This window comes from Bos mutus, chromosome 23 (genome assembly GCF_027580195.1).
Source record: "Bos mutus isolate GX-2022 chromosome 23, NWIPB_WYAK_1.1, whole genome shotgun sequence".
Classification (NCBI taxonomy): Eukaryota; Metazoa; Chordata; class Mammalia; order Artiodactyla; family Bovidae; genus Bos; species Bos mutus.
The window spans coordinates 30,275,800-30,293,429 of NC_091639.1; the positions used below are offsets into that span (position 1 = coordinate 30,275,800).

General features: G+C 42.1%; 1 protein-coding gene and 1 pseudogene across 1 annotated transcript in view; both read left to right on the plus strand.

The window, feature by feature from the left end:
* RCAN2 (regulator of calcineurin 2) overlaps positions 1–17,630 on the plus strand; it is a 284,388-nt gene that overhangs the window by 83,862 nt on the left and 182,896 nt on the right. The gene's annotated exons all lie outside the window — the stretch shown is intronic.
* Positions 269–3,222, plus strand: LOC138984909 (coatomer subunit beta' pseudogene; annotated as a pseudogene).

Below are 17,630 nucleotides of genomic sequence, written 5' to 3' on the forward strand. Positions count from 1 at the left end.
GGTTTATTCATTTATTTTTGGGGTCATTGGGAGCCATCTATGTGCAAGACACTAGTTCCCCTTAACTGAACTCTCCCGTTCCTTTTTAGTCTCCTTTGCTGGGTTCTCTTCTTCTGTCCATCTCTCAAAGGTCAGCATCCTTAAAGCTGTCTTCGTCTCAGCATTGTCCCTGATGGCTGGTCTGTGTAGATGGTCTCAACTCTCCTCAGCCCAGTGTCTCTCCTGAATCTCTTCACCCATGTGTACCATTAACACCTGAAACAGAGAAAACTTACTGCTCGATCCGATCGAGTTAAGAGTGTGGATTTGCATCCTACAGAGCCATGGATGTTGGCCAGTCTTTACAATGGTAGCGTGTGCGTTTGGAATCATGAAACACAGACACTGGTGAAAACATTTGAAGTATGTGATCTTCCTGTCCGAGCTGCAAAGTTTGTTGCAAGGAAGAATTGGGTTGTAACAGGAGCGGATGACATGCAGATTAGAGTATTCAATTACAACACTCTGGAGAGAGTTCATATGTTTGAGGCACATTCAGACTACATTCGCTGTATTGCTGTTCATCCAACCCAGCCTTTCATTCTAACCAGCAGTGATGACATGCTTATTAAACTCTGGGACTGGGATAAAAAATGGTCTTGCTCACAAGTGTTTGAAGGACACACCCATTATGTAATGCAGATTGTGATCAACCCTAAAGATAACAACCAGTTTGCTAGTGCTTCTTTGGACAGGACAATCAAGGTGTGGCAGCTGGGCTCATCGTCCCCAAACTTCACTCTGGAGGGACATGAGAAAGGTGTGAATTGCATTGATTACTACAGTGGTGGTGACAAGCCATACCTCATCTCAGGAGCAGATGACCGTCTTGTGAAAATATGGGACTATCAGAATAAAACTTGTGTACAGACACTGGAGGGACATGCCCAAAATGTGTCTTGTGCCAGTTTTCATCCTGAGCTGCCCATTATCATCACAGGTTCAGAAGATGGAACTGTGCGTATTTGGCATTCAAGCACCTATCGCCTTGAGAGTACTTTGAATTATGGAATGGAGAGACTATGGTGTGTGGCCAGCCTGTGAGGGTCCAATAACGTTGCTTTGGGCTATGATGAAGGGAGCATCATTGTTAAGCTTGGTCGGGAGGAACCTGCCATGTCCATGGATGCCAATGGAAAGATAATCTGGGCCAAACATTCAGAAGTCCAGCAGGCCAACCTAAAAGCAATGGGAGATGCTGAAATTAAAGATGGAGAAAGACTGCCACTGGCAGTAAAAGATATGGGCAGTTGTGAAATATACCCTCAGACTATTCAGCACAATCCTAACGGGCGGTTTGTTGTGGTGTGTGGTGACGGCGAGTACATCATCTACACGGCAATGGCACTGAGGAACAAGAGCTTTGGGTCTGCCCAGGAGTTCGCGTGGGCCCACGACTCTTCAGAGTATGCAATAAGAGAGAGCAACAGTGTTGTAAAGATATTTAAGAACTTTAAGGAAAAAAATCATTTAAACCAGACTTTGGAGCTGAAAGTATCTATGGAGGCTTCTTACTGGGAGTCAGGTCTGTAAATGGTTTAGCTTTCTATGACTGGGAAAATACGGAACTCATACGCAGAATTGAAATTCAACCCAAACACATTTTCTGGTCTGACTCTGGAGAGCTAGTCTGTATTGCAACTGAGGAGTCATTTTTTATCCTTAAATATCTGTCAGAAAAAGTCTTGGCTGCACAGGAAACACATGAAGGAGTTACTGAAGATGGCATTGAAGATGGTTTTGAGGTTCTTGGTGAGATTCAGGAAATTGTGAAAACAGGGCTGTGGGTAGGCGATTGCTTCATTTACACAAGTTCTGTGAACAGATTAAATTATTATGTCAGAGGAGAAATAGTCACCATTGCCCACTTGGACAGGACAATGTATCTCCTGGGCTATATTCCTAAAGACAACAGGCTTTATCTGGGGGATAAGGAACTGAACATCGTTAGCTACTCCCTGCTGGTTTCAGTGCTGGAGTACCAGACAGCCGTCATGCGGAGGGACTTCAGCATGGCCGATAAGGTCCTCCCGACCATCCCGAAAGAGCAGAGGACCAGAGTTGCACACTTCTTGGAAAAGCAGGGCTTCAAGCAGCAAGCTCTTACAGTTTCCACAGACCCTGAGCATCGCTTTGAACTTGCTCTTCAGCTTGGAGAACTAAAAATTGCATACCAGTTAGCAGTGGAAGCAGAGTCAGAACAGAAGTGGAAACAGCTTGCTGAACTTGCCATTAGTAAATGCCAGTTTGGCCTAGCCCAGGAGTGCCTGCATCATGCACAGGACTATGGGGGTCTGCTGCTTTTGGCCACTGCCTCTGGTAATGCTAGTATGGTGAACAAGCTAGCAGAGGGCGCAGAGAGAGACGGCAAGAATAATGTGGCATTCATGAGCTACTTTTTACAGGGCAAGCTTGATGCTTGCCTGGAGCTTTTGATTAGAACTGGACGACTGCCAGAAGCTGCCTTCCTGGCACGGACTTACCTACCCAGTCAGGTTTCAAGGGTGGTGAAACTCTGGAGAGAAAACCTCTCAAAAGTCAATCAGAAAGCAGCAGAATCCCTTGCTGATCCAACGGAATATGAAAACCTTTTCCCTGGATTAAAGGAAGCCTTTGTTGTAGAAGAATGGGTGAAGGAAACGCATGCTGACCTATGGCCGGCCAAACAGTACCCACTTGTCACCCCAAATGAAGAAAGAAATGTTATGGAAGAGGCAAAAGGCTTTCAGCCCTCAAGATCTGCAGCTCAGCAGGAACTTGATGGGAAACCTGCTTCTCCTACTCCTGTTATCGTGACCTCCCAGACAGCCAACAAAGAAGAAAAGAGTTTACTTGAGTTGGAAGTATATTTGGATAATTTGGAAATAGAAGATATTGACACAACAGATATCAACCTAGATGAAGATATTTTGGACGACTAAATAATATTTCCCGTTTACTCAACTAAACAGATGATTATTATGGACAGGTATCGATCGTCACCCTGACCACCATGCTTTGGACTCTGAGAAACCCCTTACATTTTTTACATGTAGACGCTGTTGCCCACTAGGAGCACAATGCCCTCATCTTCGGAGGAGTTTCTGTGCAGCATCTAAAGCACTGTTCGCTTAACTAAAACAGCTGTGGGCTTTGATTTTTTTCATACTGTCATTGGACCGTATCTCATAAAATCTTTTGAAATAATGAAAAAAAAAAAAAAAAAAAAACAGATCCACAGCTGAAATCTCTCCACGTCCCTTGCCACCTGCTTCTGTGTTTCTATGATGCCCCAGTCCTGCAAGTCAATCATGATCAAAGTTCTAGAGACACATTTGGTCTGGCTGTTTTCTCTTATTACCACCTCATCTATTTCTGTACCATTCAAGCCATTCCTGTAACCAATGCCCTGGTCCCACCCTCATTGGCTCAGTATCTTCCGAGTGGACAGTGCAGTCACCTTTGGGAATCCTGTCTCTATCCTCCATGCTGTCGACAGTGTCATCTTCCTAGTGGGAGTCCTGGTTATGGCCCTCTTATGCTCCAAAACCTTTCTACAGAATAAAGCTCAAGCTGCTTGCCTCAGTAATCAAAAACTTACTTTACCTGGCCTCAGACTACTCCTCCAGGCCCACCATACAGCTCTGTGACCCTCCTACAGTCCAACCAGATTTGAGGATCCATGACCCTGGACATACCCGTTCATTTACCCATCATGGTGCACTCACTCTCATCATTCTCTTTCTCCTCCATTTCTGCTAATTAAAATATAGGCCATTTTCCAAGACCAGTTCAAATGGTCTAGCTTCTAAGAAGTCCTCCGTCATTTCTCTAACCTTTCCCACCTTTACACTCCCATAGGCATTTATCTGGAAACATCAAGCACTTACCATGTTCGCTCTACAAGGCCTTTGCAATTTGTCCATTTGTATTTATCTCTGACTTACACTAATAGCAGCCACTGAGCCTCCTTTATCTTTGTATAATTCATGATTCTAGCATAGGACACTATGCAAAATGGGCACTTAATAAATGTATTTACCATTGAAAAGGAATTTAGCATTCTAGTGTGTTAATCTCTAATATGGTTTCTAATACACAGTATTCAGGGCCTCCACTGATTGCCAGATTACCCCCACCTCCCTGCCACTCCTTAATATCTCTGAATGTTTTTAAATATAAGCACACACTGCATTACTTAATTACCGAGGACTGAGTGGTTGGCTTCAAGGTCTTAAGATCAGAATCAAACTGATGGAGAAAAAACTGTAGGACTGATCGCCAAGCTTTGCCTTTGTCCATTTCTGATTCCAATTTACCAGTGAATCCTGTAGCATTTCTGTTATTAAATGAAGCCTCATTTTCACCCTTCCAGGGGTTGATCTGCCCAGTTTAGTGAGCAGATGTAGTTCAGAGCTCTGCTCTGTAACCGTAAAGAGACTTTAATTCCCAGGATCCTCTCGTGGTAGCTTCCTCAGCAGGTGGCAAAGAGAAAGAGAGGGTTCATTTGTTGCTCACCTCTGTATACCCCCAAGTTAAGAAAAAACACCCAATATATATGAAATTGCACTCAAACTATTGATTCATTCCAATGGTTTCCTTCAAAGAAATCTTCCAATTTAGCTAATCCACAAGTCACAGAGGACTTGTAACTGCTCTACAAAACTGGAAGGAATTTCTTATCTAAAAATCTTAGCAGGAAATCCATCTTTCAATAGAACTGCTCACATTTCCTAGTTTAATTAGCCTAATTAATATATTTAAGTACTGACTAATTATTATCATGTTTCCAAGTTGTGATCTGTTGTTTAAAGCACACACACACACACACACACACACACACACACTTCTGCTTGTCTTTTCATCCAGTTTGTCTCTGAGAGTCTTTGATTCAGTGCTGCCTCTCTCCTCATGGGGGGAATTATTTTTTTTAACATAATAAAGTTTTTGTTTCTCTTTTTCTATTTCTCTGTTCTGCCAGTATCAGTGAAAGTGCTTTTCTTTAGTAGAAGTTAAATCTTTAATACCCTCTCTTTTATTCATTGCATCTCAGTAAAGCCACCATTTTGGTTAAAGAGAAAAAAATCCTTTCTTTTATGAAGAAAAAGCGTTAAGAATAAGCATTTTTGTTATTTTTTCTTTGTGTTTGTGTGTACATGCCATCAGTCTTGTTCAACTCTTTGTGACCCCTGGACTGTAGTCCACCAGCCTCCTCCATCCATGGAATTCTCCAGAGAAGAATATTGGAGTGGGTAGCCATTCTCTTCTCCAGGAGGTCTTCCTGACCCAGCGTTCAAACCTGGGTCTTCTGCATTGAAGGCAGATTCTTTATCATCTGAGCCACCAGGGAAGCTCTAAAGAGGAGGAGGAGAAGCATCCCAAAGTCAATGTCCAAAAACAACTCCTCTCAGGATCCCGTCTCCTGCTCCCTGCTTTTGTGGGCACTCAGAATCTGGTCTCCAGGTTCTCAGTGTTATTCTGTAGGCAGTAACCATAGGAAATGCCAGCTATGAGTCTAACAAGAAAAGATAGAAAGACTGCAGATCCTCCTGGAACATGGATTACAGGAGAATAGTAACCTGTGGTCGCATAATATAAATCTACTGCACCTAGAACATCAGCCGAGGTGGCCGGGTAGGTGCAGGTACCTGAGTGGGGCTTCTTACCTAAACTGTGTCATTTCCAGGATGCCAAGGATGATGCCCTTGTCCTATGGGAGGACCAGAGGCCCCTGTGATGCCCTTCTGCCTCCTCTGCCCTTACTGTCTCTCTGAGGGCAGACCTGTCAATGTTCCCAGGTTGATGGGTTTGTTCATATGTTCGTTGAATACTTCGTGTGTGACGGGCACTGTGCCAGGCATGGGGGAGGGGGCACTGCTGCCTCCCTCTCTGCCTCCCTCCCTGCCCAGCTCTTCCCCTCCTTCAGGGCACCCAGCCACTACCACCTTTCAGACAGCTCTGTTTGCTTCAGTGTCTAACATTTTTCCAACATAAAAATATGCCCAAGCAGACACCATAACCTAACTCACTGATTGGTTTAGGTAGGTGGCTGTTCATGGCCCGTATTGATCAACATTTTCTTGTGACAACCTTTTCATTTGGCTGTGTGGAGCCCATTGATTGGTTGATTGATGCCAGCATTTTGTTCACAGTAGACATTTAGCTGGATGCACACAGGCAGAGGGAGGAGGACTCTGCCTTTGTTTTCTGAATTCAACTCCATTAAAGACAGCCATTATTCTCCGTGACTCCTAACTACAGATCTTTTGAATGCTGAAGGATGAGTTGACTCAGTCTAAAGAACAAGGGCATCAAGAGGAGGGGATATATGTATTCTTATATCTGATTCATGTTGTATAGCAGAAACCAACACAATATTGTAAAGCAGTTATCATCCAACTAAAATAATAATAAGAAAAAAAGAAGAAGAAGAACAAGGGCAGACCCAGTAGATAACTGCACAGGCTTTGAGGACAGACTTGACTTGAAAACCCAGCTCTGCCACTTCATAACTGTCTAACCTTACAGAATTCCATAATATTTCTGACTCTTGGTCTTCCGTGTGTCAAATGTTAGGAGTGTTAGAATGCAGGAAAAGTAAATGGAATAAACGTTCAGTAAACAGTAGCTAACATTAAAATAAGAAATAAGCATTCTTCGATACCCTTATTTAAATATTGAAAGGTCACTAAGAATTCTTTAAACAGACCATATGATTCATGGATGAACAGAATTATAACAAATTCTTCTCAGTGTTTCTCAGAAATTTTCGACACCTTCACGTGAGTGAGGACTTTCCTGAATATCCCGTTCAGCTCCTGGCTGATGCTTTCCTGAGGGATGTTTGGGCCACCTTGAGTCAACGCCACAGATACTCTTCACTGCGCTTTCTATCACCTTCCAGCCCCTCCATCCTCAGCCTTTGCAGAGCAGCACAGGTCCATGACTTTCCTGACAACCCACCAGATTCCTCCTGAATCTTAGACTCAGCCACTGACTTTGCCACTTGAAAACTTAAGCTTACACATGGTGGAGAAAGATTTCAGCCAGAAGATAATAGAATTATATCATATTTTGTTATGTGGGTCAAGGCCTTGGTCCTGCTGCTAAGTCGCGTCAGTCGTGTCCGACCCTGTGCGACCCCAGAGACAGCAGCCTCGGTCCTGGAGATGGTCTATTACATTAAAAGTCTGCCTTAATGAAACAAAGCAACAACAAGCAATGGAAGCTGTATTCTTCTCAAATTCACTGGAAAGTTTAAAACTTGCTGTTAGTTGGCATGACCTGTGTTTCTTTGACCATTAGGGTGCAAGCTGTTAGACTGTTTCTAAATGTTAAAATCTCTCATAGAAATACATTCTTCAGTTAACCCATTGGAAAGGTCCTGGAGGCAGCTTTGCCATAGGGGGTAACCTTAGACTCATCATTTGAAATCCAGCCCTTACTCCCATCATTTGTTGAACGATCAATGCCAGAAACATATTAACAGCTGAGAGTGAGAGCTCTGATAGCTTCTAGGACCTCCCATTTACCTGGCATTTACTCTGAACTTTTTGTTATTGTGGTAAAATATCTGTAACATAAAATTTACCATCTCAACCACTTTAAAATGTATTCAGCACATTCATGTTGCTCAACTATCACCACTCTCCATCTCCAGAATTTTTTCATCTTCCCAAACTGAAACTTCATACCCATTGAAACTAACGCCCCATTCCCCCTCCATTCACCACCAGCCTCCAGCAATCTCTATTGTACTTTCTGTCTCTATGAATTTGAGTCCTCTGGGTCCCTCATACATATATGGGATCATACAGTATATGTCCTTTTCTGTTTGACTTATTTCCCTTAACATTATGTTCTCAAGATCCATCCATGTTGTAGTGTATGTCAAAATTTCCTTCTTTTTGAGGCTGAATAACATTCCACTGTATGTATACACCACATTTTGTTTATCCATTCATCCATCCTCAATGGAAAATATTCTTTGTGTCCTTCTGAAGACTCTTCTCACTGCTTGATATTTGAAGTAGGTGTCTTCAGAAGATTAAAATATTTGTTCAAGATTACACACTAAGAAATGCAGTTGCTGATGAACAAACTCAGCCCTGTGCGTTCCCTCCTACTGTGGGCTTCCTGCGTGCACCAACCACCTTTCAATTATTGTAAAGATTCCCAACATCTTAGGTATAAAAGGACTTTGAAAACCCCAAATTGAAAAAAATCTTAAGATCATATCACCCTGGTCAACACCGCATATTTTCCAACTAGTATTAATTACTGTGCTTTTGAATTGTTCAAAGATTTGCTCTATAAGTAGGATTTTTCACAAAATAAGAAAATTGTAATTCCCACAGGCTGCTCTTATAAATCTGCTTCTCATCTGGAACCTCACCTCTGCCGGGCATCTGGGAAATAATTTGGGTACTGTAGTAGCAGGCAAGAGAATGCCCGTTGTAAGAGCTGAAATTGTTAGTCAGTCATGTCTGATTCTTTGCAACCCCACTGACTGTAGTCCACCAGGCTCCTCTGTCCATGAGATTCTCCAGGCAAGAATACCAGGATGGGTTGTCATTCCTTCTCCGGAGATCTTCCCCACCCAGAAGTTGAACCCAGGTCTACCGCATTGCAGGTAGATTATTTGCCATCTTTAAGAGCTGAACTGAACTGAACTGGTTATTTCTTGCACATGCCTTTTTGCCTGGTGGCCAGAAGGTGGCGACATACCACGTGCTGTTTCCTACTCAGAAATCTCACCAAATCGTCTTCCTCTTGTCCACTTCAAATATGCCACTGAGAATGGGGTCTGGTATTAATATATTTCACATTAACTGGTAGCTCAAAACTTTGTCAAAAGTATTTTACAAACTTGTACATGGAGAAAAAATGTTAAAAGAACGTACGAGAGAGTGAAATGTTGGCATGAAAGTCGCCGAGTCGTTTTTGACTCTTTGTGACCCCATGAACTGTACCGTGGAATTCTCTAGGCCAGAATACTGCAGTGGGTAGCCTTTCACTTCTCCAGGGGATCTTCCCAAGCCAGGGATCGAGCCCAGGTCTCCCACATCGCAGGTAGATTCTTAACCAGCTGAGCCACAAGGGAAGCCCAAGAATATTGGAGTGGGTAGCCTATCCCTTCTCTGCAGATCTTCTGGACCCAGGAATTGAACCAGGGTCTCCTGCATTGCAGGTGGATTCTTTACCAACTGAGCTATCAGGGAAGCCCCCAAATGTTGGCATGATTATTAATAATTAATAAGCCCTTGAAAGGTGAATAACAGTGTAAGAACAAATTCAGTTTAAATTTTTTATTTTTATTTCATTCTATAATTTCATTCTATAACACTTCTGTACCTACAAAATATAATCTTAAGTTATTGCATTCATATCTGCTTGGAGAATTGTGTACTAAATAAAGTGAATCTGTAGGACTCTGGGATTGCATGAGAACCTTAAAAAATCATTTTTGACCATTTTTTTCTGTACACGGAATTCCTAATATTTATGCACAATGCCCCTAAAGACTCCAAGACAACTTTTTCTTTCAAGTAAATTAGTATATGAGCTTCCATGGTGGCTCAGTGATAAAGAATCTGCCTGCCAGTGCAGGAGTTGAGGGTTCAATTCCTGGGTCAGGAAGATTCCCTGGAGAAGGAAATGGCAACCCACTCCAGTATTCTTGCCTGGGAAATCCCATGGACAGAGGAGCCTGGCGGGCTACAGTCTACGGGATCGTAAAACAGTCAGACATGACTTAGTGACTAAACAACAATGCAGCTTAGCATATATGGAATCTATTTGATAGCATAGTTAAAAAGGCATTCAAGTGGCAAATGATCTTGGTTTGGGTTTTCAGTTTGATATAGCCCTCTAAAATTCATGGAACCTGAAATGTGTCCCAAAACCCAGGATTTTATTTGATGATTGACCCTTTCTTATTGTCTTGACTCCTTGAATATCAGTAGAAGCGAACATGATACAGGCATTCTGTTTTAATTTAATCATTCATTTATTCAACAAGCAAGTATTAAGTGTGCTCTGTCATAGCACAACTCAATGCTATAATAGCAATAATGAATGCATTTGCATGGTGGTCCTGCCAAAGAGGAGAAATTAAATATTTGGATTAGCATCAGCGTTAAATGCTTTACTGACCCTTTCATATTCCTTATTTCATATTCCTTGTTATCTGGTTATTCAAAGTGGTTGAATCTGTCAGTTGGGTAGAGCACTGAGATAGAGGAGCCAAGGAGTTGATTTCCTGCCCTGCGTGGGCTGGCAGCTCTGCTCTGTCTGGCTGGCACGACCTGTACTCTAACCTTGGCCGCTGCCCTAGGAGACCTAGGAGTAGCAATTGGCATCAATGTGTCACCATTACTGGGAATAGGAGATACTCAGATTATACGTGCTTTCCTCCCGGCTGAGTCTTCTGTATGTGGAGGCAGCACACCCAGGTACTGGGAATAGGAGATACTCAGATTATACGTGCTTTCCTCCCAGCTGAGTCTTCTGTATGTGGAGGCAGCACACCCAGGTACTGGGAATAGGAGATACTCAGATTATACGTGCTTTCCTCCCGGCTGAGTCTTCTGTATGTGGAGGCCAGCACACCCAGGTACTGGGAATAGGAGATACTCAGATTATACGTGCTTTCCTCCCAGCTGAGTCTTCTGTATGTGGAGGCCAGCACACCCAGGTACTGGGAATAGGAGATACTCAGATTATACGTGCTTTCCTCCCAGCTGAGTCTTCTGTATGTGGAGGCCAGCACACCCAGGTACTGGGAATAGGAGATACTCAGATTATACGTGCTTTCCTCCCAGCTGAATCTTCTGTATGTGGAGGCCAGCACACCCAGGAAACCCCCCTTTTTTTACAGTAGAGGGAAGCCAAACTAAACTGCTTAGCTAATTAGTCACCATCTTCCATGGCAGGACAAAGAGAACCCAGGTTACAGACTGAGCCAGCTGGTCCCGTCTGCAGTGGGTTGCAGAAGAACCTGCAGGCATCACAGCTGTTTAGCCCCAGATCAGAGGGCTCTAAACATATAAACAGGTAGCTGGAAAAAATATATAGAGCAGAAAGGTGGAGAGCTGCCTGCAGGGAAGTGATAGGAACATTGTCAAACAGCTTCGGAAAACTACCTTTTCAAGGGAGCTGACAGAGGCCACTGAGAAAACAAAAAAATATTCATGGTTCCAGAAGGACTCTGACCAGAAAATCCTCAGAAGTTGTTTCATAAACAGCTCCCCTCCTGAGAGAATAATAATTATGGATGCTTGAAAATATCAATCTCAACATACTGATGACTTGGAAAAATCAAAGCTGCTCCTTTCCAGATGGGCAGTTTCAGGGCTGGCATGTACGATTCCATTTTTAACCTGCGATTTCTTATGCTGTTTATACTCCTTTGGGCAAGGTTTCACTTTTTATGGAGTCTGCCATCAATCTTTTTCTGTTTTTTTTTTCCTCTCTCTCTTAGGAAGGATGCTTCTAAATGTTTGCCCCTCTATAAGATTATGTAATCTCACCCTTATTTTTTATTTGGTACTGGTAAGTTACCCATTCATCCGAAATTCTCAGGAATCACCCAACGAAGAATCTTCGGAAACTCAGCATCTCTGTAAGCCAGTGGCTCTAAGCCTTGGCTGTATCCTGCTCATCTGACAGCTTATTAAAACACAGATCATTGGGCCTCAGCCCCTAGGGATTCTACTTTAATATGTTTGCCAAGGGGCCTGATCATTTGCCTGTCTAACCAGTTCCCAAATGATGCTGATTCTGATGCTGCTGGTCCAGGGACCACATTTTGAGGACCTGTAGATCATAGATATGGGTTTCCAACCTTAGTTGTACATAAAATCACCTAAATAACTCACAACAAATACAAGTATCTTGACATTGTCACAAAATAGGACATTGACACAGATGAAATAAAAACAAGAGGACACTACCAGTCTTGAAAAGCATGGACTGTAGCCCACCAGGCTCCTCCGTCCGTGGGATTCTCCAGGCAAGAATACTGGAGTGGGTTGCCATTTCCTTCTCCAGGAGATCTTCCCAACCCAGGGTTTGAACCCAGGTCTCCCGATTGCAGGCAGACGCTTTACCATCTGAGCCACCGGGGAAGCTCTCACTTCCCCTAACCCCACCTGTATTTTTTAAAATCCTCATCCTTCTAGCCCACCTTCCATGATGTACTTGGCTACAACAAAAGGAGCTCTTTAATGATTCTGAGCACTCAAAGTATTGTATTTTCCCCTATTCTTACTGTTGTTTGAACATGAAGTTTTTAAAGATAAGGGCTTTGCCTGAGACATCTTCAAATTCTTTTTGGCAACTTACAGAAAGACATTTTACAGTGTTTAAATCCTTACTTTCTTGCTTTCTCATAATAAATCAAGAGTCCATTTCCACTAAGATCTTTATTGTTGAGTGGTTGCTGCCTGTGTGGGAAAGATGTAGTTTTAAGAACAGCGGTATACACTGCTATTGACTCTTGACTGTGTTAACCCTGTGCCTAATTTTGTGTCAATTTCATCATCCTGAGGATTCTGAAAGGGAGGTATCGCTGTGTTGTATTTCTGGCTGTGTCTATAACTCCTTCAGGCCCTCCTCCCCCGATCCCTGGGCCAGTCTGTGGCTCCCTTACCAGACAGCATAGCTGTCGAGGTAAAGAGTCACTGAGTGCCTTCCAGCACTGCACTGCGGTGCAATTTAGTTCTAGTTCCAGGCTCTAGGAGCTCAGATTTGGAGGTTTAAGGGTTAATTTTGGAGGGCTCTGCCCCCTTTATTAGGCAGTGACCTAGATTCAGAGACCTAGTTTATGGATATTTATGGCTGAATCCCCTGGGGCACCTAACTGTATACTTAATTTCCAACCACAATAGTGTAATTGTTATTTTAGAGAAACTGTCCACGAATTTTCTAGTTTTTTGAAATAGAAAGTAATGGGAATGAAGCATAAACTGTCAGAGATGAAAGTGCCCTTATTTTTTATATATAATTTTATTTACTTATTTATTTCAGGCTGCTCTGGGTCTTCATTGCTGCATGTGGGCTTAGTTGCTCAGTGCTGTGTGAGATCTCCCCAGACCAGAGACTGAACCTGTGTCCTTCGCATTGGCAGGGGGATTCTTAACCACTGGACCACCAGGGAGGTCTATCACGTGGACCGTTTTTAAAGTCTTTATTGAATTTGTTACAGTATTGCTTCTGTTTACGTTCTGGTTTTTTTTTTTTTTTTTTTTGCTGAGAGGCATGCACTCCCTGCATTGGAAGGTGAAGTCTTAACCATTGGACCACCAGGGAAGTCCCCAAAGGGCCATTATCAACACTGAGAATTCCCTGATCTCTTGTAGCCAAGCCATTCAGGGCCCTAGCCTTTGTAAGTAGAAAATGTGTCTTTCAGAGTGTCCATGGTCAAACGTTATGTAAAAGAGTTTGCTAAAAGCAGAGCGGGCACTGAAACTTGTTTCTGTCTGCGAATCATGCATTTGTAAGAGCTTAAAGAAAGAGTTGACAGAAACATTTGCTTTAAATTTCTCTAAAACTCTAACCGCTCTCCCTGGTCTCCCATCAGAATCAGGAATGCCAGGAAGGCTGAGTGATCAGTGAGGACTGAACGAAAGGTTTATTGTTTTTTTTATAAATATATCTGAAGCCTAAAAAAGAAATGAAAACAGATGCAGAAATATCTGGCAGCATTTAATGAGATTTGGAGGAATGGCTTTAGTTGAGAAAATTAGATGATATATCTGTTTTTCACGTTGAGTCTGCATGGACACCCTTTCATCCAAATTCCCCAAGCCAGTTAGAAGATGGTAGCATGAATCTTTGCAGATGACAATTTATTGACATACCATCTTTTATTGCAAAAAGATGTACATTCAGGTATTGCGTAATCTCTGCAATATACTCATTAGAACATAATTCTTCAGAAGACAGAATTGTTCAAACTTTGGGAAAGTAATCTTGGGATGTAGAAAAAGAAGTGAGAACTGTGGTACAGTCTTATGTGGGTTATTAACTTTTTTGACAGATTTCCTTGGGAAGCTGATACAGCACTGTGATAAGCAATCTGCTTGCTGTCATATAATTCAAATTTTCTGGGATCTGCCTTCCATTTATCTCCCAGGTTAACCTTTGTCTAACTTAGCAACATTTAGCATCCAACAAAGTGTGTGTGTATTACGTTTAGGAAGGAACTGGCAGGCACAAGATCAGTATATCTGTTGCACACCGTAGAACTACGTCTTAAAAATGTATTGTAGGGACTTCCCAGTGGCTAAGACTCTGTTCTCCCAGCGGAGGGGATCCCTGGTCAGGGACCTAGATCCCACGTGCTGCCCCAAGTGTTCGCATGCTACAGCTAAAAGCAGATCTTGCAACAAAGACCCGGCTCAGCCAAATAAATAAATATTAAAAAAAATAAAGCGTTTTGAAGGTTCCCTTATTTTGTAGGTCCTATTATATTTCTAGAATACTTTTTAGTTCAACCCACATTTAAGAATTGTGTATCAAGCTAGTCAAGGACCTGGCTGGAGGGTAAATGAGTAAACTCGAGCAAAAGATATCAACACACACTAAGTTAATCAGTGTTTTAAAAGTGAGTATTTTTGTTTTATGGTATTTAACTTGTAGATTTGCTTTGACCTTAGATGAAAGCAAGAGGTATAGGGAGTTTTGTGCCTGTTTCACTTTGTGTTATACTTATTTAAGTAGCTTGTTGTTAAAAATACGAAGTCTTTGATGAACCTATTTGGAGGGCAGCGGTGGAGAGACAGACATAGAGAACAGAGTTGTGGACCCAGCGGGAGAAGGAAAGCCTGGGATGAACTGAGAGAGTAGCACTGAAACATGTATATTACCATATGTAAAATAGACAGACAGTGGGGACTTCCTGTGTGACACAGGGAGCTCAAACCAGTGCTCTGTGAAGAGGGAGGGGAAATGCGTAATCCTGTGGCTGATGCATGTTAATATATGGCAGAAACCAACATGATATTGTAAAGCGATTATCCTCCAATTAAAAATAAATCTGGATAAAAAAATAGTAAGTCCTCACCAAAGTTGAGTCACTGATGTCAGGTAGATGTCAGGATGTGTGTGTGTTAGTCACTCAGTCGTGGCCAACTCTTTGTGACCCCACAGACTGTAAACCCCCAGGTTCCCCTGTTGATGGGACTTTCCAGGCAAGAATACTGGAATGGATAGCCATTGCCTTCTCCAGGGCATATTCCTGACCCAGGGATCAAACCCAGGTCTCTTGCATTGCAGGCAAATTCTTTACTGTCTGAGCCACCATGGAAGCCCCTCTCAGGGTGGACTGGGTATTCCATCCTAAATATAATACACACACACACACACACACACACACACACTGCATGCTGAGGGCAAGTTCTTTTGAGTTTGACATGCCTGGTGTTCTCCAGGACTTTCTCTATTGGAAATTCTGCAAGCCCCAGTTTGTGCAGTGGGCTGTGTGCTTACTGCCTGCAAATGTGTCACCTGTTACGTTGGACCCTGTTTCTTTTCTCAGTAGTCTGTAAGATTCAGAGGAATAGTGCTTTCAACCTTGCAGACATGAAAAGAAATGCAGGTCTGGGCGTTGCCATCTTGGATACGCTGTGATCATCCAGAGGACCCAGAACAAGTCCATTTTACTACGATAAGTTTCTCATCTGGTGAAAGGACCGCGTTAAACGTTCTCATAGCAGTAGTCTCGGACCACTATGAATATGTCTTTGAAACTTCATTCATTCACCGCAGTTTGGAAACACGGGTCTCTAAAGACCTGGGTTTAACATATGCGTTGTTTCTTCATTTTGCGATTATGACAAATGTAATAAATATTTCCTGTAGACATTTTAGAAAATTGAGGCAATTTAGAAGAAGAATATGAACATTATTTGTAATGCCATCACACAGAGACAACTACATTTAATTATCTGTTCTTTCCCTATGCAAATGCATAGGTGTATATATTGTTCTATACCGCATTAAAATTTTTTTTCGCTTAACAAAACATTGAGAGCAGCTTTCCAAATTACCAAGAATTCTTTGACAAAAACATTTTAAAAATTCATTTTTCTTGGAGAATAGTTGTTTTACAACGTTGCATGGTTTCTGCCATTCAACAACATGAATTAGCTATAAGTATGTGCTGCGATTCATGGGGTCGCAAAGAGTCGGACACGACTGAGCGACTGATCTGATATATATATATATGTATATATATCCCCTCTCTCTTGAACCTCTCTCCCACCCCATCCCCACTTCAGCCCTCTGGGTTGTCACAGAGCCTAGAGAGTTGAGCTCAACTCTCACAGATTGAGCTCCCTGTATTATACAGCAACTTCCCACTAGCTATCTATTTTACACATAGTAATGTATATGTTGACAGTAATATTTTGATTGCCTTCAATTTGTCAATTGCAAGTGTCTGTCAAAATGTACTTAATAAGTCACCTATTCTGAATATTTAGATTGTTTCTAGTTTTCTGCCATCAAAAACTATGCTGTGATAAATGTGCTTATTCCCAAATTCTGATGCACATAAATGACTCTATTTACCTGTAGGATATTTTCCTAGTATTAGAACTCTTTTTTTTTTTTTTTTTTTTTTGCAGAGGGAATGCAAAATTGTAAAGATTTTTGTACATGCTAATTTTATGAATCAAACGTTAGAATAAATAAAGATATGGTGGATGAAGAGTTAAAAATAACTGATAGCTGGATGAGGACACAGAGTTTAGGTGATCTTCAAAACCTACTTTTTCATTATTATCTACTTTTGGGTAGGGAGAGTAACTCGAAAGGGAAAGTTTTTAATAGTATTGTACATTAGTTTGTTTACATGGAAAGCATCTATTATTATGTTAAATGAATTAATACATGATCTTTTTGAAATAATTATTGACTCATAAAGTTGCAAAAATAGCACAGAGAGGCCCTGTGTACCCTTCTGCTGCTGCTGCTGCTGCTAAGTCACTTCAGTCGTGTCCGACTCTGTGCGACCCCAAAGACAGCAGGGATTCTCCAGGCAAGAACACTGGAGTGGGTTGCCATTTCCTTCTCCAATGCATGAAAGTGAAAAGTGAAAGTGAAGTCGCTCAGTCGTGTCCGACCCTCAGCGACCCCATGGACTGCAGCCTACCAGGCTCCTCCGTCCATGGGATTTTCCAGGCAAGAGTACTGGAGACCCTTCTGCTAGCTTTCCCCAAAGATATCATCTTACTAAACTATAACACATTATCAAAACCAGGAAATTGACATTGGGATTTTTCTATTAAGAAGATTACAGAGTTTACTCAGATTTCACTAATTTTTACTTACATTCACTGTGTGTGTCTATTTGTAGTTCCTTGAAATCTGATCACATGTGGAAATCTGTGTACCCACCACAGTCACTGCAGGGGAGCTCCTAGGAGAATCCTCTGTAATCATCCCTTCCCATTCCCCAACACCTAGCAACCACTGATCTATTCCCCATCTCTATAGTTTTGTCAGTTTTAGAATGCTACATAAATGGAGTCATACTTGGGCATTTATTGCGAAACGCAGTAGCTTAAACAAGTGTAGAAAGTATAGCCTAGGTTACTGTTGACTAT